Source organism: Sciurus vulgaris, assembly GCF_902686455.1.
Source record: "Sciurus vulgaris genome assembly, chromosome: 12".
Taxonomy (NCBI): Eukaryota; Metazoa; Chordata; class Mammalia; order Rodentia; family Sciuridae; genus Sciurus; species Sciurus vulgaris.
The window spans coordinates 36,513,452-36,536,320 of record NC_136473.1 but is presented as its reverse complement, the minus strand read 5'-3'; the positions used below and the strand labels follow the sequence as shown (position 1 = coordinate 36,536,320).

The following is a 22,869-nucleotide window of genomic DNA, read 5'->3' as shown; positions in this document are numbered from 1 at the left end:
ATTTCTCTATTTTTTTCATCATTAAACTTTTGTGGAATTTTATAGAGATACATACCCATATACAAACTTAATTAACAGTAATTCAATTGTGTTGACCATTAATTGGAAGTCTTTCATTATTATATTTTTAGCTGCCTAGTAAAGTATTCAAGTATCAGACTGATTTGTGTTATTCTATCTTTTGACCAGCAGTGTTTCTTCACTGTTCTCTTATCTCTACTAGCTTTGGGGTTGATTACTTTCCCTCTTCAGGGTGTATAATCATATGGTTTTCTAACAGATATCCTTTTAAATCTTGGTTCTTTTCTACTCTTTATTATGCAGACCAGATAACTCTCTGGAAGGTCCTGCATAGTCCCTGTTGCCCATGCCAAAAGGAAACTCACATCCCACATTGATCTGGCATCAAAACCTAGCAGCTCTCCCTTCAAAACAGCTTGAGTCCCACCCTTTTCACCATCTCCCCTGCACCACCCATTCTCACAGGGACCACTGCAATGGGATCGTAATTATAATCCTAAAGAATCGCCAGGGCAGTCTTTGAGAACTGGGTTCACAGGTCACACTTTTGCTAGAAACCCTCCTCAGTCCTTACAAAGTCCTACATGGTCTGCCTTCTCCACCTGTCTAACTTCATCTCTTATTACCCTACCCCATGCACACCTCTTAAGCCAAAGGAGACCCCCTTGCTATTCCCTAAACCTGCCAGATATGCTTCTACCTCTGGGTCTTTGCACTTCCTACATTCTTTGTCAGGAAAGTCTTTTCCCATGTATCTATGTGGCTCACCTCCCCACCTCCTCTGGGAATAGCTCAAATGTCAGATTCTCAGCAAGGCCTTCCCTGACTCCTCTATTTAAATTTGCATCTTTCTCCTCTATGTTCCTTAAGCCCTTCCTGTCTTATTTTTCTGCATTACACATTTTGCCATCTCATATTTTAAAAATGTATTTACTTCTCAAGTCTCTATCTTCTTTTCACATCCACACACACTCCACTAACCTGAAAACTAAGTTTCTGAGAGAAAGAATTCCTGCCTGCTTTTCTCATGACTGTATCCTTAGCATTGAAAAATAGATGCTCAATAAATTGTATTGAATGAAAATTTATTTATTTTTATATCAGACTGAATATAAGTCATTCTGAAATAACTAAATTCACTAAAATTTTTATCTGTACTATTAAGTGGACTTTGTGGTCCTATTGAGGGAGAACATTTTCACAGATTGGTATGTGTTGAATTTGATTAAACACTTCATCAGACAGGTGTAATTTTCTGTGCTATGTCATCCTACAGAGAATGAATACATTCCTCTCAAGAATTTTCCCCTTGAATGATTCAATAAAACTAATTTCCAGGGATATACCTAAAACATTGGATCCATTGTTCAAGTGGACCCTCTGCTTTCTCATGGATACAAACCAATGATGAATTTGAATGAGTTAGCCAGCAGGAAAAATAGGAGTGATGGAGAGAAAATGCTGTGCTGACTTATTTCAAATCAACCCAGTGGACAGGTCCTATTCATTTGTGTATTTACCACTGACTAGCAATCGTGTTTAGATCAGCTGATGGGAGTTCCAATTATCAACTACTACTTTTATGCAAGTAATTTATCACCATCATATTATCACTTCTTTTAACCTCCTTATCTGTTTTACCACCATTTGGAAGTTCCCCTAGTCCCTATTATTTCCTATATATAACAGGCATACAGGTAAGAAGAAATAAAAAGTAAACTTATTCACTCAGGTTTTGAATCCAACATATGTATGTGTGATTCAAGCAAGGTAAGGTGTTCAAATATTTTAATAAACATATTACATTAGCCCTGTGTTGCAGGGGTAAAAGTCTGATGTATTTTGGAGTACAAGTTTCCTAATACTTAAAGGACATTTTCAAGTTGTCTTTATAATTCCAATAATAAAAAGAAGTGAAATTTTAACTTGGTCAGAAATTCAAATAGTTTGTCAATTTGGGCTAGTTTCAGGTGAGTCCATCTCAATGCAATCTCCTCCTATTCAAAATTAATATTATTATAAAAATTTGTTTCAAATGAAAGCCAAGTTCCTAACAGGAGGCACGTAAATCAATTTTTAATCATCTTTTAACTATGCAGGGGGAATTTGTTATCAAAAAAAAAAATGCTAAGTCTCACAGACAATCTCTTTACCAGGTGAACAAGGGCAACAGCAATAAGCCACATTGTAAGAACCCTCGCTGTGTCACGGTGAAACTGATAAGTCATTTCTGGGTCTTCCTCTCCAGACATAACCCAGTCTAAATATACGAGAAGACCACTGGGAAAATCCCAACCAGGGGACATTCTACGACATATCTGAATAATTATCTAACATAACAGTACCTTTGAAGCCGAATTCTTTGATGAAGCTCAGTTCACGGCTTCTACATGTAGGTGGGGTCTGCACAATCTTCAGGCCTCCGCAGGGAGAAACGTTGCAGTTCCTAACGGTCCCCCGCGGCTCAACATCCCTTCCTTCTTTCTGACTTCCTGTCTCGCGAATCCCGAGGCTCAACATCCCTTCCTTCTTTCTGACTTCCTGTCTCGCGAACCCCGTGGATCTTCTTTCTGGCCTCCTGTTCCGCGAACCCCTTCCTGGAACTCTCAGCTGCAGTGGTGGATGCAGTGGCGTCTTTCCCTCGCATCGTGCCTGCTGGAGGTTTATATAGCACTTGGCTCACTGCTATTGGTCCAAACGCATGCTAATTAGGGCTTGAAAACATACTAACCCTGTTGGCCTATTGGTCAGGTTTTTTTTTTTGTTTGTTTGTTTTTGTTTTTTGTTTTGTTTTGACGATTTATAGTAGACTCATTCGTAGCAGTTAATAAAAGGAGTGAAAGAATGAGTTGGGATTATAGCTGCAGCAAACCACTTGCCCCTGGGTTGAGCTCCCTTTCCAACAAAAGAAAAGGCAAATACAAAACAAGAACCCTACAGGGAAAAAAAAAAAAAAAAAAAAAAAAAACCTGAATAGGTCGCTGTGGTCTCCCTGGCCAGAGCATAGCCTCAGCTGGGTACACAGTGCAGGGCATGTGTATGTTTGCATCAGGACTGAAGAGGAAATGTGCTGACCAGGAGGAAGACGGGGAGGGTGCGCCCACTGGCTTTGGCTCAGTCCCTGATTATAGCCTACAGCGGCAGTCGCTCTGGACTTATCCTTGGTCAACCTCCAGCTCTGCCACAGGCTGGTGGAACCCAATCTCTGACGCTAGGTCGTTATCCCCGACACAGTCCAGCAGATCAGGGAGGAGATGAGCCAGGATGGCACGTGGAAAGGGGAAGCACCCCAGAGTGCGGGGCAGGTGCCTGGGGTCCATGGAGACCCTGTGTTGCACAGCGAGGGGATCGGAGGTGGGGCACCCTGCTCCTGACTTGGGAAATGACCTCTTGCAAAGCCCAGTTTCCGAACTTTCCACAGTCAGCTCAACACAGGTGCCAAGGAACCCTCAGAGAAGCCTTTGTGATATGGGCAACCCTCTGGAAAACAGGAAGCTTTCAGAAGTCTCTAGTTCAGATATTTGAGAACAAAAGTCCCACTCCTGTGGAGGAGCTGTTCTCTGATGTGGACAGTTCCTACTATGACCTGGACACCGTGATGATAGGAATGATGGGGGCCACGAAGCCAGGTCTCTGTGACGAGCTCCAGGGCTTTGCCACAGCAGCCTCGCCTCCTGGCCCCAGCTGCAAGTCCAACCTGGCCGAAATGGTCCATATGATGGAGATCCTAGCAGACACCTGAGATCCCCAGTGGGCCACGAACAAGGCCATATGTCCCAGACAGCTTATCTGATGTACTGTGGCCAAGTAGACATGCAGGGCCTCAGTCCTGTGAAGAGTTCTCACCACTGCAGCCTGTGTCCTAACATTTTGGGCAGTCTGCTGATTACAAGAGCATCCTGGGACAGACTGTCATAGGCAAGGGCTGCAGACCCCAGGCCTGTGCCTCTTCCCTGGGGAGGGCAGGGCAGAGGCTGATGCTGGAAGCTGGGAATTTTCTGAAGGCTTCTGAGTCCTGGTCTAGGTGGCATCCCATAGCCCTGGGCCCTCATTCCTTTTGTGTCCTAGCTGCAGCTCGCATGGAAGACGGCGAGCCACAGGCTGCATCCAAACTCATTGAATCCAGATAGGTGAACTTTTAAAACTCAATCTTATAAGTTTGGGACAATATTTTGTCTTAAGATATGTTATTTAAACTTTTCATACTTTATATCTAAATTTTTGCAGTTCTTTTCTTAAAAGTCTATTTTTTGTATAAACGTTCTTTGCTGCTACGTTATAAACGTGCGTAACCTGAAGGATTGCAGTTAGCATATTTTCTTGTTGGAAGGTTTAAATGGGGATTTTTTTTCACAGTGAGGCAGCAGTGTAAGGGTTCTGTTTTCTACTTCAGCTGTTTGCAGGACCCGCTTAGATTCTGTTACAACACAGTGCACTTAAAATGGGAACCACACGCAGCTAGTACTCTCTTCACTAGACCTGCTCTGAGGCCATGTCTTTTTGCCTTAGTGTAAATGATGGAGGGCTCGATTTATGCCCATTTATCTATGCAAATGCCACTGGAGGGGAAGGTCAGGATTTGTGTGGAAATCACAGGCACCATTTGATCTTCAGAGACTTTAGAGTCAGCCATGCCTTCCTTCAGGTGGTCACAGAGGGCGCCTTCCATAAGTTCCCAGCATGGCCCTAGCAAAAATGTATGCCCATTTTGGAGCATACAGAAGGGGCTGCTGTATGTCAGGCACATGTGTTGGGATGGGTGTGTCCCTGTGCTGTTGGGGTAGAAATACTTAGACCTGCTCTATTAAATTGGTGCTAGACCAGAATTTTAAGATTAAATTTAAGTCCAGAATGAAATGACTGTGTAACTTATGTCCCCTTGATCCGAAGGGTCATGTGATGAGCTGCCCCAGGAAGGGAACTGGTGTGGCCCTGTGCCCGACCTGCCACATTTGCACATTTGCAATATCTATTCCATGACCCCATTAATTATTGATAAGTTAGAGCCCCAAAAAGTAAGGACTCCTTTTTTATTTTTTAATAATGAGACTGTGCTATAGGAAAAATAAATCCTTGTAGCCAACTCTACCATTAGATAGAAACTATCCATTTAGAAGTGCTTTATGCTCTTGCTTCTTCCAAAAGTTGAACAGTGTTTTGTCCATTATTACTGTGATAGTGGGAAAGAAGAAATGCATATTTATTAACTAATTATATATGAAATTATTATTAATATGTAGAGATAACTATATAAGATATTATCAATTATTATGATTATTCCTAGTCCCAGATAAATTCTATGGGGCAGTTATAAGTGAAGGACTTTGCCATAGGCTAGACTTTTATTCAGGATTAGAAAGTCACATTCAGTCTCCTTCCGAATTTGAGGCTGATTCAATAGGATAATGGGTTTTCAATCTTTTTATTTTTTTTAACCTATATACTCTTTGCACAACAAAGATTTATAAATTGCTAACCAATGAAATATTTAGAAGTTGAGTAACTTTGGTCCAAATGTAGAAACTCTGGGACATTCTGCTCAGCCTCCTCCTGGCCAGTGGGAATGAATGGCCATATCCAATGGTCCAGCAGCCCCAACATCCCTCCTCATCCTCAAGGTTGCTGCAAATGAGAGGGGGACTTGGGTCAGGGACTTTCCAAGCAGACAGTCAGGGCATCACATAGTACAGTGTCTCTCTGGTCCAAAACAAAAAGTTCCCCAAGGCCATTTGGCAATGCTCTGGTGGTTGAGTCAGTGGGGAGTCCAGGGTCCCTACCACCCAAGACAGTTCTTAGCACCTGGTAGGCACTCAGTGATTTTCTGTCACAATTAAGTAAATAAACAGCTAGCAGGAAAGCAACATTGACTGATTCCACTCTCAGTGCAGCCTCTAAGCTTCAGCCCCTCTCAGGACCAATCTGTCCTCAGTGAGATGTTGGATGTCAGAGTGTAAAGCCCTTGGAATCCCTTTCATGCTGTGATGCAGGTGTCCTCCCACCAGCCCTTCTCCTGGCCTGCTGGAGGTGACACTGTCATGCAGTTTGGAGGTGACCATAGCCACAGGAGCCTGTCACAGCTTCCTACAGTCCATGCAGGACACACAAGGTTCCCGTGCTCTGGTCAGTGGTGTCCTGCAGAGGTGGCCCCCTCAGGCCTCTTTCTGTCTGCAACCCTTTTCTTCAAGGACAGAATGCAGTAATTTCCTGTGTCATACACTTTGTCTTGTGTGTTTAATTTTGGTGACAGGAAAGGGGATCAAGGAAGCCCAGGGCTCCTCCTGGCCCATAAGAGGACTGGGTTCTCTTTTCTCTGCAAAGGAAACAGGACCTGACTAGGGAACAGGCCAGGGGCTTGTGACATGAGCTGGCTTTAAAGTCAGGAAGAGTTATCACAGTTATCCACAAAGAAATCCAGTCACAGCCTGGGCAGGAGCAGGGAAGGGCAGGTGAAGAAAGAAGAACCTCACAAAAAGGGAGGGAGGGAGGAAGGGAGAAGAGGGAGGGAGGCATGAGGAGTGGGGAGGCAGCTTTCTCCTGCTGATCAGGATGGAGGCTCTTCTGGGAGGTGGGGCACTGTGGTGCCAATGCTGAGAAGGGAAAAGATCTTGACATCAGATATGAAGTTGTGCCCAGTCATGGAAGCTGCCTCACTGAGGAAGTTCACAGCTCTCTTCAGTCTTTAAACTCTGCCACTTTGCTGCTTGCCTTCCTCCTCCTGCCATAACACTTCACCTCCAACTTGTGTGCACACATCAAAAACACACACCAGACACAGGCACACACACATGAATGACTAGCGTTTGAGATTCACATAGTCACATTTTGTTCCAGTAAAGAATCAGAAAAGGAAGCCAAATATAAAGGTGTTTCTGGATCTGATATCCTGACCACATCAATAAAAATGGGTTCTTGGGTGCAGAGCGCAGCGGGTGCAGGAGCAGCCCACCCAGTGGAGGCCCAGCGGTGGCAGAACCATTCCCAGATGCCCAGACACTCCTGGTCGCATCCGTGTGTCTCAGGAGGAGAGTTGTGAGCAGTCCCATCACCCGGAAGAAAGGTGTGGAAAGCCTCCACAGGCCACACGGTGGCCCTCCTGCCAGACAACGGGGCAGCCGATGACTGGGAGACCGACCCGACTTCGTGAACAACGTCAGTGTAAAGGAGCAGCGATGGGGTGCCAAGACGGTGCAGGGGTCGGGACACCAGGAGCACATCAACATACACAAGCTGAGGGAGAACGTCTTTCAAGAACATCAGTCTCTCAAGGAGAAGGAGCTGGAGACAGGACCGAAAGCCTCCCATGGCTACAGAGGGAAGTTTGGTGTGGAGCAGGACAGGATGGATAAATCAGCTGTTGGCCATGAGTGTCAGTCGAAGCTCTCCAAACACTGTTCACAAGTGGACTCGGTCCAGGGCTTTGGAGGCAAGTTTGGAGTCCAGATGGACAGAGTTGATCAGTCTGCTGTCGGCTTTGAATACCAGGACAAGACCGAGAAGCACGCCTCCCAGAAAGACTACTCAAATGGTTTCAGCGACAAATACAGCAAGCAGGCTGACTGTGTGGGCAAGAGTGCCGTGGGCTTCGACTACCAGGCAAGATGGAAAAGCACACGTCCCAGAAAGATTACTCCAAAGGCTTTGGTGGCAAATACGGAATAGACAGGGACAAAGTGGACAAGAGTGCAATGGGCTTTGAGTACCAAGGCAAGATGGAGAAGCACGAGTTGCAGAAAGACTATATCAAAGGGTTCGGAGGAAATTTCAGCGTGCAGACAGACAGACAAGACAAGTGTGCCCTTGGCTGGGACCACCAGAAGAAATTGCAGCTGCATGAATCCCAAAAAGACTACTCCAAAGGATTCTGCGGGAAGTACAGTGTGTAGAATCAGCAACAGCAGAGCCAACTTTGAAAACCTGGCCAAGGAGCGGGAGCAGGAGGACAGGTGGAAGGCAGACACAGAGCAAGCCCAGCGGTTGGCCAGGGAGAGGCAGGAGCAGGAGGAGGCCAGGAGGGGGCTGGAGGAGCAAGCCTGAGCCCAAAGGCAGAAACCTGCAGTGTTCCCCGCCCCACCGCTGGCTGAGGAGGGGCCACCCTCCAGCCCCGTGTATGAGGACGCAGCCCCCTTCAAGGCGGAGCTGAGCCACAGAGGCCCCATGGGTGAGAGCAGGCCTGAGATCTTGTACAGCACTGAGGCTGCAGACTACCAGGAGGTCAGCGGTCAGCAGGACCTGGCCTATACCCCAGAGGCCGCCTACGACACCACAGAGGCCCCTGGCCACTACGAAGCAGAGGATAGCGCCTATGCCGCATACGAGAACGACTTGGGCATCACGGCCACCGCCCTCTATGACTACCTGGCTGCAGGTGATGATGAAATCTCCTTTGACCCGATGACCTCATCACCAACATGGAGATGATAGATGACAGCTGGTGGCTTGGGGTGTGCAAGGGCAGGCACGGGCTCTTCCCTGCCAACTACATGGAGCTGCAGCCCTAGGCGGCCCGGCACCAGTGCTCCAGGCTCACGCTGCAAGTCGCCTTCTCTGGGTTTGGGTTTGGGTTCCGGCTTTGTGTCTCCATTTCTTTTGTTCTATTCCGGGTGGTTCCAGGGGAATATACATATTACGTGCATTTAAAAAAAATGGATTCTTTTGATTCTACTGAGATTTCCCCAGAGAAGCTGCTTGAAATATCCACCTTTTTAAAGGGTGTTTGATGGTTTTCTTGTAAGATCTTTTCTAATAAACCAGTAAATGTAATCAAGTGTTCCCCTGAGTTCTGTTCGCTGCTTTAGAACATTAATTGAACCCCAGGAGGGGTTTTTGGTAATCCTGTTTTATAGCTAATTAGTCAGAAGCACAGGGAAAAAAACCTGGGGATTGGGACTGGCACCTGAAAGGCATGGCAGTCTTGGGAACTGCTCCCTCAACCTGTGGTCACTGATGCTATCTCCAGGCAGGTGGTGTCAGAGCAGAGTTGAATCAGAGGACACCCAACTTGTGTCCACTGCTGCAGTATTGCTGGCCTGATGGGAATAAAAACAATCAAACAGAAACATGTTGTGAGAGTACTATAGGAGAACATGAGTTTGAGGGTTTTGTTTGTTTGTTTGTTTGTTTTTTCTCCTCCTAAATCTACTCACTGGTATTTTCTATTGTCTCAAATTTATAAACAAGAAAATGAGGATCAAAAGTGTTTAGTGACTTGCCTGAGACCACCCCATGAACAGGTGCTGGGACTGGGATTCAAACCCATCCAGCTTCCTCTACCATCCACCACCTGCAGCTTCTTCCCCCAACCCTGGCCCTGCCCTGTCCATCATTGCACAGAGCCCAAGAGAAAGAGAGACCTCAGCTGGGAACATGCACATGCAGCAACTCAAATGTTTCTCAGAAAGTATTGATTTAGGAGTTACAAATTAATTTTAGCACCTAGGCAAAATCACAAATACAGAATCCACAAATATCAAAGATTAATTATATTTGTGTGTCGAGTTTCCTCCTGCCATAAACACTGTTGAAAAGTCAGTCGTACAGTGTACTTCTCATGTTATATGGGGAGAGGCAGGGAAAGCAGGATTCAGTGGGGGTGGATTACAGGGCTCAATGAGAAAAGAAACTGGGGAAGCAGGGCCTTGGAATAGGCATGGGTGTGCCCCATGTTGATCACTACTTTAGAGCCAAGGCCCAGTGGAGTTGTCTGAAGCTTCATAGTACATTACTGGCCACAATGGGAGAAACATCGGGTTTGATATGGTTTGTTTGAAAATGAGGTGTTCCCCAACAGCTCCTGTGTTAATGCAGGATATGAAATGAGTAGATTAGGAGAGTGTAACCTAATCAGCCCATCCTAATTTCAATGGGCTAAGTGGGTGCTAACTATAGGCAGGTGGGGTATAGCTGGAGAAAGTAGGCCATAGGGGCATGTCTTGGGGATTATAGATCTTGTCCCTGGCCCCTCAATCACCTCCCCTCCCCCTCTATGCTTCCTGGCTATCATGAACTGAGAAGCTTTTCTCTACTATGCCTTTCTGCAATGATACTGCACCTCACCTCTGGCCCAAAGCTATGGACACAGCCACATTGTCAGGTATTTTGGTCAGTGATGAAAATTGGACTAACCCAGCACATGACACCTAGCCAAAGGAAAATGAACTTCAAATCAAAGCATTGGGTTTCCCTGACCAAACTCAACCAAGTACTCTCCATGGCATGACAAGACAAGACATTTACTTCTCAAATATTCAGCCCAGGACTTCCTTCATCCCACAGTAGTGAAGATGGGCCTTTGAATGCTGCCTCTGTTCTATGTGTTCTGCTTCTGTCTGTGTTTGCCAAGAAGCTCCAGAGCATACCGTAAATAGAAAACAATCACATGTCCAGAACTTTCAGAACGATGGGCTGGAAGTAACTTCATCGGCTTATGTCTAGTTCCCACCACAGGGAAAGGGTATCCAGTGGTGTAGACACCAAAGAAATGGGGACCTCAGACCTATGCTGAAGCTGCCTGTCACACAAAGAAACACAGACTCTGCCAAGGACAGTGGAAGAAGCAGAAAGAGGAGAGAGGGTTTCTCCTCTTACACCCATGGTCTTCCCTGGGGCCCCCAGAGGCAGGGGGCTGGGGATGCAGAACAGGTTCTGGACAGGAACGGGACCAAGAGCAACCTGGCTATAGTCCCTTTAGTTTTTCTGACATAACTGGACAAACACAGACACTCTATCCAAAGAGAAGTATCCCCTGGCAATTATAGCTCCAGGATTGAAGGATGCTATTTTGATCTCCTGTGAGGTGTCACTGTGCCATACGTCAACCTTCCTTTCCACCAAAGAGCCTCATTACCCAACACCCAACACCCTTGCGCACACACACCCTTGATCATGCCTACAGGGCAGAGCTTCCTTTCTTGCTCAGGGACAGGTAAAATATACCAGCTCCCTACAGCTGTGCCAAGGAGGAGAACTTTACCTGTCTGATGGTTAGGACAAGGGTTGGGATCCCCATTCATACCACACGGGAGGCAGGACACCTTGGTGTCCACTGTGACCTCTCTGTCTAAAAACCATGGCAGGATTTCTGCAATAAGCCAGTGCTCTGGGAACCTGGGTGGGTGTCCTGCCCATCTCCACTGACAAGTCATGGTGCAGTCATGGAACAAAGCAACTAAGGCTGGAGCAGAATGATGCTGCCAATGTGCCCCTGTTCTCTTGCTGCTCCTGCTCTTGGAAGGCAACTTTCATGTTGTGAGGCAGCCCTTGCAGCTGCAGGAAAACTCCACAGGCAGGAACAGAGGCCTCTGCCCCAAGCCCCAATTTTGCTAGTGGACACCCCCAAAGTGCTTGCTGGTGTTCTGTCCTGCTTTATTAACTGGTGCCACTTGGAGCAGAGAAACCACCCCCGCTGAACCCTGTTGACATAGTGGATTTGTGAGCAGAATAAGTGGGTACTTTGTCCTTTGGGCCACTGTGTGGTTTATTACAGAGGCAGGAAACTAGAAGCTACCTGCTGGGAACCCCCCAGAGAGGCAGAGTACCTGAGTTAGGAATGTGTCTGGCTTATCACTGGAGATCTGCCTTGCAGTGGTCTGCATGCACAAAGCAGGGCAGGCAGCCTCTGCCATCAACTCAGATGCTTATTTCTGCCAGGACCACTGCCTCTGAAATTCTCTTGGCCCTTCTCATATGCTTGTAGCCCAGAGTGGCAAGATGTCTTCCCTGGTTCTAGACAAAATGCCATGTGCCAGGAGGGATGAAGGATAATGGGAAGGGGCTGAGCCAGGCCCCATTGCTTCTGGAAGCCTCTTCCTGGTTCCCTCGGCCTTGGCTTGCAAGTGCTCTCTAGCTGGAATGGAAGCAGGAATACTGAGCAAGTGACTTCATGCCAAGAGGAGGGCTGGGCAGGGCCTGGGGGATGCACACACACTGTATCCCCAGGACTATGCATGGTCCAGAACCCCACACAGTGGAGGAGGCCTGAGTGAGTAGCAGTAGACATGAGAAAAACTGGGTAATGAGTGGAAGCAGGCCAGTCTCACCAGGCAAGAAAACAATACAAACTATATTCACTTGGAAGCATTTTTAATATTTCCAGAAATTCTCAAAACCCCATGTCTATTTGAGTAACAGATATTTCCTCCAATTCTCCAAATAACTGTTTGCAGATATCCCCCTAGAGGCCCCTCCTTAAATTCCAGTCTCTAATTGTCCTTCAGCAGTCAGACACTCCCTGACATCCAAACAAGTTCCTGTGGTCTGCCCTGCTGACGCAAACCCTGACCAGATTCCAGTGCTCCTTTGCTCATACTCTTTCTCCCTGTGCCCCTTTCATGAGGTGTCTTACTTCTGCTTTCTGATCCCTCTGCTGCCCATCAACATGGGCTCTGATGGGTTTTCTCTGAAGCTACTGTGGAGCTAGCTCATTCCTGGTTTTCCCTCCACCCTCCTATCCTTCCCATCACCCTAAGTGAATGAAGAAAGGGTTCTTAATGGCTTGGTGTCATTGTGTAATTTTCTAGGAGTATATTTGGCTCTCAGAGCAGCTTCTTCAGAAATATCACCTGCACTTTTGTAATTAAGCGTCATCTATTCATGGGAGGGTCGTGGGCCCTTTATACCACAAAACACAAAACACAGAGAGGCACCCTCAATCTTACCAGTGAAACATCTTCCAGCTGCCCATGCTGCCACAGATCAATGGCTTGATCTTTTACATGTAAAATCGGGATTCTCATGTGCAATCATGTTCCAAGCTGTCTCCAGCACATTAGCAGGAGCCTTGCTCAGAGGCACATGTCCTGTGAGCCTCATGTTTCCTTGAGTCTGTGCACCTGGAACCCTTGCACTCCTCTTCCCTGCAGCCTTGTCTGTCTGAGTAAACCAGAGCAACTTGGGACCGTGCACAACTTTGCCAGAGTAGGCTCCATCATGGCTTCAATCTTGCAACTTCTCTGCTCAAATCTCTAAAGAATCCTCTATTTCTAAATCTTCTAGCAAATCTGCAATTCCCCGGGCTCCATCCCTCCTCAGCCTGTATTCCTGCACTGCTGCCACTATCCATCCCTACCCATTCATCTCCATGGGGAATTGAAGACAAACTGGACATATCCTGTCACTTGGAAAGCCATGGCCAGAGAATAAACTGGAATCGGCAGGACTTGACCCCTCATGGACAATAAGTCACTGGTGAGGTCACTGCTATAGAACTGCCTTTCCCGCTCCCTCCTCCCAGCACCAATGCAGCTTGTAAATAAAGCTGAAGTAGCTGCCCCCACTTTGAGCTTTGAGATCTGATCATATCCTGTTTTCTTTACTACAGTGAAACTGCAAAACCACATAGCCACAGGGAGAAAGTGGCCCAGGACTCAGGCTGCCCTTTGGAGATGGCTTCAAAGAACTTCACTGCTCTTTCTCATCTGAGAAGACACACAATTCAAACATCCCCAACTTTTCCTCGAATAACAGGTGAAAGGGTGACTGGGGACATGAGGCTTCTCTGGAGAGAGCACCAGCCAGGCCACACCAGCTACAAGAGACCCTGTGACTCCTGGCCAAAGTGAGCTCAGGCTCACCTGACACACTTGTCCTCTGCGAACTTCCTCCCAGCAAAAGGGTTGCCTGGTGGGGTAAAGGACTCAGTGAAAATGTGAGGAAGAGCCATGTGTTCTGAAAGCAAAATGTGGGTGGAATTAGATCCCTCAAACTGCTGACCTGCTGACATGGAATGTCCACCACACAGTCCCTCTGGGAATGTGATGAGCCTATATTTTAAGTTTTCTCACTCTCTCTGCCAAAATTGAAATCCTTTTTAACTGATTTTTCTTCAGAATAGGTAATAGGCAACTTTGAGTTCTACATAAAGTAATTATGGAGACAATGAAGAAAAACATTTGAAATGTCCTCAGAACACTTCCCAAGTGAACAAGCAGAAATGCTGACATTCACCCAGCCATGTGATAGGCACACATGGCTGGTCCCAGACCCAGTTTTCTATGCTACATATGAAGATGGAACCTGACTCCCTACATTTTAGTCATGCAGAAAAATAAAGAAAAACAGCATTCCAAATGGGGAAGGTGAAGATAGGCATTTTGTGTCTCTCTCAAGACATCCTCCATGGACACAGAATGTGACTGGTCCAGGAAAAGATTGTGCTGGAGAAAACAAGGAAGAAAGGCATGTACTGGAAGGTTTTCCAGAGACCAGGGTCACTAGTACTTCCCCTCCCCCTGGGGCTACCCACTAGCTCAAGTCCTCACAACCCTGTCTGGGGGAGAGAAGCCTGTGGGGACAATTTCTCTCATGGGTCACATCACTGTTCATTCTTTTTTGCAAGGACTTTTACAAAGTAAAAGAGACACATTTATTTTCTTGTACTGGTAGGAACCGTGACACAATTGAAAATGCATAAGAGATGCAGTCAGCAAGCCTGGCTTGAGCAGCTGCCTTCCAGGGCCAGCCAGGGGCCATCCCAACAGGTAGCAGTCCAGTTTCCCAGGAAAACTAACAATGACACCATATTCCCACTTGGGGCTCAGGGCTTGACCTCCCACTCTGAAACACAGAAGGGAATTGGAATCTCATGCTTCAGTTTACAGTCACTTCCAAGATAGAGCCAGAATAACTGGGACCTGGGAATGGAGATCTGCAAAAGCCTAGTTTCTCCCAAATTTGGCAGCTTTAGTGGCACTCCTGCACTGCTCCCTTGAAAACACTTCTAACAACATAGCTAGAGAGGTACTTTCCCCACTGTTAAAATTCGTCTTCTCTAGGCAGGTTGATTCTTTTTCAAAGTGAACCCCAAGTCATATGTTTTCATCCTCAAGATTCCTTTTAACCCCCAGATCACCCTGTAGCACTGAGACCAGTGCTTTCCCCTAAAACATGTCAGGAGTGCAATGTTTACAGAATGCATTGCCCACAGGAAGCAGCTCTCAGCCGAGAAGCCATTTCAATGAAGTGATCTCTCACTGTGTTCCCCTTGTAATTTCCACAAGATGAATGGCATTCAGGGGGTCTGGCAAGGAGTATTCTTTTGTGAGTGAGTGAATCAAAGTGAAAGCTGAAAAGTGAAGTAACTCATCTTAAATGAGCCCATTTTGATAAGTAGTAAATATTTAGCATGTCTTAAATGATATGGGAATTGCAGATGCATCCCTCCTTCAGGAGCTTGTGTTATGTTGGAAGGTGTCAGGACCAGCATGAATAAGCAACAAGAAACAGAGCACTGAATTGCAGATCTTCTTGTGACAGAAAATGGAAAGGCTGGCATTCCCCATAGTCACACTACCACTCCTACTGCACTAAGCCAGGCAATACACCAGTGACTTTGAGTTAGAGACTTGACCTTCCTAACAGAGGTACACATCTGGCCACATTACATTAGTGATAACAGAAGAGTGTTTCCTGAACTTTCACATATCTGTCACCCTGAGGAACCCTCTGGGGACTTTACTCAACAAAACTGCTTAAGTTCCTTGTAGTGAGCCATCCTTCACATCTCTGGGTGCCATCGCACTAGTGCTTGGTGAGAGAAGAAAAGACCAATACCAAAGATGCTGTGCCATGCTCCCTGGACAGGGATGGCCCCAATATGTGCCCTGAGCATAAAGCAGGTACGGGAGCCACAGAGCCATGCCTTGGACAGGTGCTGGAAGTCCACTACAGGTGAAGACTCAGACCAGTTCTCCTGTCTTCTTCCGTACTCATTCTCACAGGCTACCTGGAAGTGCAGTTGGTGTTTGATTTATTCTGAGAGCAGGAAGGTTGAGTGAGGGGTCCATTGAAGAAAAGAATGCTCAAGTCTAAGTGCTGCAAGTTTCGGGGAGATGTCAATTACGGCGTTTCATCTCTCTCTTCTGGAAGGGCCTGTGAAGACTATAATTTATGGGTCTGGAGAAAGCCATAAAACCATGAGCAGAGGAAATAAATGAATCTAGCTATTAAGAATCATGAGGTAGATCTTATAGATCTCTTGCCATTATTTTTGAGAGAGTTCTCAGAAACTTAAATATAGGGTAGAATAAACAATGCTGATTAATTTTAAAGATTCTTCTGTCTTTTTCATGTGAATTCTTACAAAGAAAACAGCTCCACTTTCAAATCTGTTTTATGGACTTTTCAAGTTCAATGTTTCAATCTCTGACTGTGTGCTTTGATAGTTCAATTAACAAACAGACATGTTTTTTTAGTAGCAGGCCTTGGGAAAGGCATTCATTCTACAGGCAAAAAGAGAAAAGAAGGAAGGGAAACCATCTTTCCACACAAGCTAGAGTGTGGAAAGCCTTCTGCATTCATGCACCTTAGTTCCCAGCAGCCCATCTCCCAGAAGCAGAGTGCAAGAGCCAGAGAGCCGGCTTGGTCTTGCCTGAGAGAGAAGAGGCCATCAGATCTGGAGCAGCTCACGAGTGTAAAGCAGACTCTCACAGGCTGGGGTTCGGGGAGCCTGGACACAGGACAGAGGGTTGGGGATGCCCCAAGAACCCAGGCAAGGGATTGGACTTATTCAGTAAGCTAAGGAGGGCCTACCTTATATGATGGTAAAGTGGCTGGCTAGTGCTCATGGCATCAGGTCACCCACCTGGTGGCATCACCTCAGGGAACTGGGTGGGTGCTCCTCCTGCAGTACTCTGCCCAGGCCTCCTGTGGCCCTCCAGAGCTCTGCTCAGAGAGTCTGCTCTGGTTCAGCTCTCTCTAGTACTCACACTCCTCAGACCCTCCCTTTGGCCTGGATGCTCATCTTTGTCTTCCCAGCATGAAGGTATACAGCAGGCATCACCTATAATTCTGTAAAACTCAAAATTTATCTGAGCTCATGGTTACAGTTGTGCTCCTGAGGACAGGTTCTCCCAGCAAGAACACACTGGCATTCCCTCCACGTGGTCCTGTCTGCAGTCAGAGGTAAAATATTTATAAAAACTACCCACTCTAAATAAAAATCCAGGAGAACTAGAAGCACATGTGCTCTTCATTTCTCAAAGTATTTCATTTCATTACTTTATTCCCTCAGTGTTTTTCTAAGCATCAAACTGTATGATATACACACGTACTGAGTGACTTCCTTTTCTCTGGGGAATCCTATCTATGCTATGAGTAAAACATTAGATATTTGTTGAATTGGATGTATGTACTCTGAAATGAGCTTTGGTCCAGGGTTTGGGAAGGATACATAAGAAAAGTAGATTAGAAATGAGTCTTATCAGCTCAAAACTTCCACAAATTTGATTTTGATAGTGACAAGTATGTGACCTAAGACATAGAGATCTTTAATGCCTGTGCAGAAATAACAGCATTGGTTGAAGTTACTTCTATCATTATTACAAGTTTTTGATTCATCTCATCCCCATTCTTATTACAAGGATACAATCTGAAAATGTTTAAGAGACTCTTTTAAAATATAAGCCATTTTTTGTTTAAAAAATATGCAAAATGAAGTCAACAGACATATAAAATCTGTAAGAAATAATAAAAGGAAAAATAATCCCAAGAAATAGTTGTACTAAAATTGTGTTTATATAAATAGAAAATATTTCAATATTAATTACCCAGCATAGCAACTATTCTTTTACAAGTACTAAGCATTAAGTATGTGTAAGATTGCATTTCAAAAATGTAATTCTAAATACCTGTTAGTACATTTCCTAATGAAAGGCATTCAGAGTAACCAAGTGTGTATTTCCTTAAGAAGCTTAATGTGCATGGGAAACCAGCTCCTTTTCAAATCCTGAGTTTTAATTTGTGCATAATAGTAATCAAGACAAGCAGAAGCAAAGTCTTGTGTATGTTAGTTGCAAAAATTGAAATTCATATTTTTTCTATGCAGATACGTTAAGAAGGTAGTTTCCTTTCCCACCTGAGCTCAGATATGTGAGTTTAGCAAATATGCTGAAATTTTTAACCCACAAATTGGACTTGTAGCATTAAGAATCCATAACAGAGATGCCTCCACAGAGAGCTAGGAGAGGTGCCAGTCCCCTCCGGCTTTGCCTCCTGCTGCTGCGGTTCCCGCCGGCGCCCGCGCACCCGCGGCCCTGGGCGAGCAGCCAGGCCCCAGGGACGCCAGGCTTTGAGGCCAGGGCCTACCACCCGCCGCGGCCGCAAAGGAGGTGCCCAGGCCCGCCTCCCCGCCTCCTTTCGCACTTGGCCGGCCTAGACTCGCTCCCCTCCGCTGCCGTGGCCATCGCTGCCCAGCAGGTCGCCGGCATCGGGCATCCGCAGCCACAGCAGCACAGGGCTCAGCGGCTCTGCTTGTGGCTGTCGAAGCGAGGGGGTTTGTGCGGCCGTGCCACTCGCTGCCGCCTGCTGTCCAGTTTGCACGTGCAGCTCTCCGACGAGGGGCAGCTGCTGGAGGAGTTCTGCCGGCAGCTGCACAGGAAATGACTGACTTGCAGGAGGACTGGAGCTGAGCCGCGCGGCTCGTCGTTGACCCGCGGGTTAGGGGCTGTTCAGGCCTCGGGTGGCAACAGCTACACGCCGGTGCTCGACGCCATCATTCGAACTAAGGACTTCCATTGAGGCCAGGTGCCAGCTTCCTGAGGGCACCGGCGGCCATGGCGATGACTGGCGTCAGTGCGTGGAGGCCTGCTATCACCAAAGCCCGCCGGTCTGCCGAGTTGGCGGTGGTGGAGCGTCCCAGGACCGCCTGTGTCCCGGGCGTCCTTCTTGGCTGCTACCTCTTCAGTCAGACCGGTGCGCGGCCACAGTGTCCTGCAAGTTCGCGGGCGTGCACTGTGGATTCAGCAGCTACAGCCTCAGCTGCGCCCGGGACACCGAGCAGGGAGACCTGGAAACTGAAGACCCAGCTCTGTCCACCACCTGGGCCTCGCCTCTGCTGGACAAGGATGAACCTCCATTTAAGGCTGGGAAGGATGTGGTTTTTTGCATCTGCCCTCAGATGGAGTGATTCTGGACGGCTGTGAAAGCACAGATGACCACACCATCGTCCAGTATGAATGGATACTGCTGCAGGGTGACCCGTCAGTGGACATGAATGTGCCTCAACCAGGAACCCTCAAGATGACCCACCTACAGGAAGGAACATACACCTTCCAGCTGATTATGACTGACACCGCTGGTCGGAGAAGCTCTGACTATGTGTCCATGACAGGGCTGCCCAGGACCTACAGCACAGGAGGGTGCTTGAATGTTTTGCTCACTGTACCACTTCTTTTGTGACAATGGCTGCTGCACTGGTATCTCCTTGGAGTGTGATGGGGAGCAGCAATGTCCTGATGGGTCTGATGAGGATTTCTTTCAAAACATGGGTCTTGACTCCAAGGTGGTGAGCCAGCTAGCCCTGCTCAGTCAAGCGCAAAGGGACTGAGTGAACATGCATGGGAGCACTCCTTGTTGGAAAAGGCCCAGAAAGTTACTGCCTCCAACCTGCTGGTCACCTCATTAGTCACAGAGAAAAGAATTCACTCCACCTCCTGAGGACCACAGAGTCAAATCATTTCTTCTCACACAAGAACAAAAAAGAGGAAGATTATATTTTTGAACCCAAGAGTGATCAAGGAAGAGGAGAACATCAAGCCCCAGAAATGGTGCGGTGCTGCCCCTGGCATTGGGATTCGCCAGCAGTGCTCTGCTGCTTCTTACGGCTGCTTGCTGACTGCGGCTGGTGAAACAGAAACTGAAGAAAGCTGGTCCCATTGCATCTGAGGAATCTGACTACCTCATAAATGGTATGTATCTGTAGCAAATGTAAAAGCGTAGGGCAAGAATGTGTTTCATGGACAATTTATTCTTTTATTAGGTTCTGGTATTTATAACCTCTTTTGTTTTTAACTGGGCTAGAAGATTCTGCAAATCACAAACTTTTGTATTTATTTACCCAAAGATCTGCTGGTGCTTGTCACTGCTCTCTTGTTGTATGAGTCATACAATGCCCTAGATATATATAATGTTACCCTGCTCCTGACTTATTTGCACACATTTCTATCTATGAGTGAACTCCTGACCCAGGCAACTAGAAAAAATTAAATTAGCAAAAGCATTATTATCTCAAAAGAGTTAGACAAAACCTAGAGTCAATGGCAAACAAAGAATAAAGATAACTCTAGACATTTCTTGTAAGAATAAAACATTAACTAATTTGAAGACATGATGAAAAGTTTGGAAGGCAGTATTAGAAGTTCTCGAGAGCTAAATCAACCATTCCTAAAATTAACTGTGGCAGACACACCAAACTAAAAGTCTGTCTGGGTTGCATTCTGGAAGTGCATCTGCATCACCCAGAGTTAGAGGCCTTCAGTGCTGTTGGTGATCTGTCCACCTCCTCTTTGCTTGAGAGCACCTCTGTTATTCACTTAGGCTTAAATGTCTCATTGAAAGAAGCATTCCTCTTCCTGAGGATTTTAGAATGACTATAATTTAGTCTTGTCCTAATTCTTTCTGTCACATGAAAAATATTAACTCCCTTTAAATATTAAATATACTTTAGCATTTTCATCAATTTTGAAACAAGCACAAAACAAGCACAATTTCTTTGTCAATGTGAATTCAGTCCATGTTCAAAACTAGGGAGGTAAGAGAGTTTGAACTGCTTAAAATGGATTCAAATGGGAGTAACTGATAAAGTATAACTGAATTGAGTTCTTGATTTGCCAAAAAAAAAAAAAAAAAACTTCCATAGTAAATGTGCTAAAATAATTTTATACTTTAAGACTCTTTCAGGTTATTTTTATTATATTTCAGTAAACTGTGCTTTAGTAGCATGTATGTTGGAATTAGCTAGTAATGTGAAAGGAACCAGATGCTGAATTTTTGTATTACTTGAAGGAATTGCCTTTTATATCCTCTCCAGGAAATGGTCCTTGACACCACTCTCAGAAAAACCAATAAAAATTGAGAAATGGAATTTTCCATTCTTAAGTAAAAATTCAGATATTTTCTAGATGATAATTCTATAGGTCCAAAGGCTTCTGAACTGTTTTCATTAGCAGCTTGTCTCAGTAAGTGTGGCTGCAGAGAAGTTTTAGCAATAAAGCTCTTCTGGGCTTCCAGCATTTCTGTACTTGCCATACTGCCTGCTCTTCTCCTCTACAGAATTCTATGGTGGGAGAACTGGGGAGGAAAGAGATAATTTCAAAGTTTTATAAGTGGTACAGTTCAAATAAATTCAGCTGGAATTGATTCAGCTCATCCCTAATCAGGTTGCATGGGGTGTTCCCACAGTGACAGCAAAGATTGCCAGGAAGCAAGCTTCTTTACAGAGCTGTAGGGAAAAACAACATAACAAAGCTGCACAGAAATATTTATTGGTCAAAGGAAGCAACTTATCTTTGTTAAATTAAAAAAAAATCAGTGTTGCTATTGCAAAAACAAGCATTCAATGCCTACTTGCTGTATGGTTAGTTGAACATCTAGCATTAGTTTCACATTAGTCAATTAGAGATCATTTTTTCTCTAGATGAGACAACTGACATTCTAGAAAATGCCTGATAGCTCCAATAACCAGGAGACTGAATGGTAGAAAGTTATTTAATGACCTGGTTAGTCATATTGCTGATAGGCATATGTGTGTCAGCATTTGTAGAGGCTGATGCTTAGGCACTCTTTATCTAGAAAAGTCATTATGGAGTATGGACATGCTTTTCCTTAAAATTAAGGAGTTTGGGCGATAAGAACACACCTTAGCCTATTTCCTTAGGCTTCTCAATGAAAATTTATCTTGGTCTTAATTTAGAGTTACTTCTCATACTTTTCTCTGAAGGTGTCACTTTTCCTTGCTTTGGGGTCCCACAATCCTCTTCAAGAGAAAACCCTCAATAACCTCAAACCTCCCACAAATCCCCACCTCTTACAGTTTCTACTACCTCCCAAACAGCACCAAGTGGGGACTAAACCTTTAACACTTGTGCCTTTGGATGATGTTTGAGATCTAACCTGTAGCAATAACTACAAGTTGAGATGAGGTGTCCTTTGGGGAGAAGGACAACATTGGCAGTGTTAATAATAGATAAAGACCTTGACTTGACTACAGCCTGGAAAATCCAAGGAACAGAAAGAAACCCCATGTGGTTATGAATGGCACCTTGCGAGGGCTCAGTGAGAGGTGATGTGAGGTTGCACCAGCCTTCTGGGCTGGAAATGCCTTTCTGTTCCATGGAGGTTTTAATCTGGGAAGCCTCATGGTCTTAAGCACATTGTCTTGCTGCAGAGTGGAAATGTCCTGACACATTCATGGAAGAAAGGCACTTGCTGAAAGAAGGGACCTGTCCTAAAAGAGTAGCCTGAGAACATAATTGAAGGGAAAAGCAGAAAGAGCCAGGAGAAGGTGAGAGGTAAAACTCAAGGATATTCTGAGAAGAGTGTGGTCATGGGTGACATGTACTAAGGTCACATAATATGAAGACAAAACATCCCCACAAAAAAAGGTGTTATCTCATGAATATTGCCTTTAGAATAGTTGGTGGCAAGGGGAGGTTAGACCCCTGGGCTGGGGTCCTTCCACCAGCTACCCAGCATGTTATCACCCCTCACTGCTTGTTCTGGCCTAAAATAGAAGGTTGATTCCTAACACAGATCTCAGGACCTAAGTGCATGAGTTTATTTTTTGTTTCCCAAGTTGGAAACTTCACCTTTCACTTGGAGGAAGCTCTTTCCAGCTTTTTGTTGTTGTTGTTCTAATTAGTTGTGCATGACAGTAGAACGCATTTATTCATTGTGATAGATAATACATAAATGTATTAATGTAATCTCTCATTTTTCTTTTTGGCTGATGTAAACCACAAACAGCAGGTCTCAGTGCTGTCTGACACAGTGCTGTCTGGACCTCTGATCTGATAACTGAGAGGGCTACTAAGGGTCTACCTGTGGGTAGCAGGCACAGAGTAGCCATGCTGGACAGAG

The 22,869-nt window shown here is 45.7% G+C and overlaps 3 pseudogenes across 3 annotated transcripts; all 3 read left to right on the top strand.

Annotated features, from left to right (window-relative positions):
• Window positions 1–3,060: 3,060 nt before the first annotated feature.
• Window positions 3,061–3,909, top strand: LOC306642461 (cell division cycle-associated protein 4-like; annotated as a pseudogene). Its single transcript has one exon. The product of its transcript is annotated as a cell division cycle-associated protein 4-like (transcript).
• A 792-nt stretch (window positions 3,910–4,701) lies between these two features.
• LOC306641370 (src substrate cortactin-like) lies at window positions 4,702–8,578 on the top strand (annotated as a pseudogene). The gene is made up of 2 exons: window positions 4,702–4,718; window positions 7,075–8,578. The product of its transcript is annotated as a src substrate cortactin-like (transcript).
• Window positions 8,579–17,955: 9,377 nt separating this feature from the next.
• LOC306641369 (low-density lipoprotein receptor-related protein 11-like) lies at window positions 17,956–19,822 on the top strand (annotated as a pseudogene). The gene has a single exon. The product of its transcript is annotated as a low-density lipoprotein receptor-related protein 11-like (transcript).
• The last annotated feature ends 3,047 nt before the right edge of the window (window positions 19,823–22,869 follow it).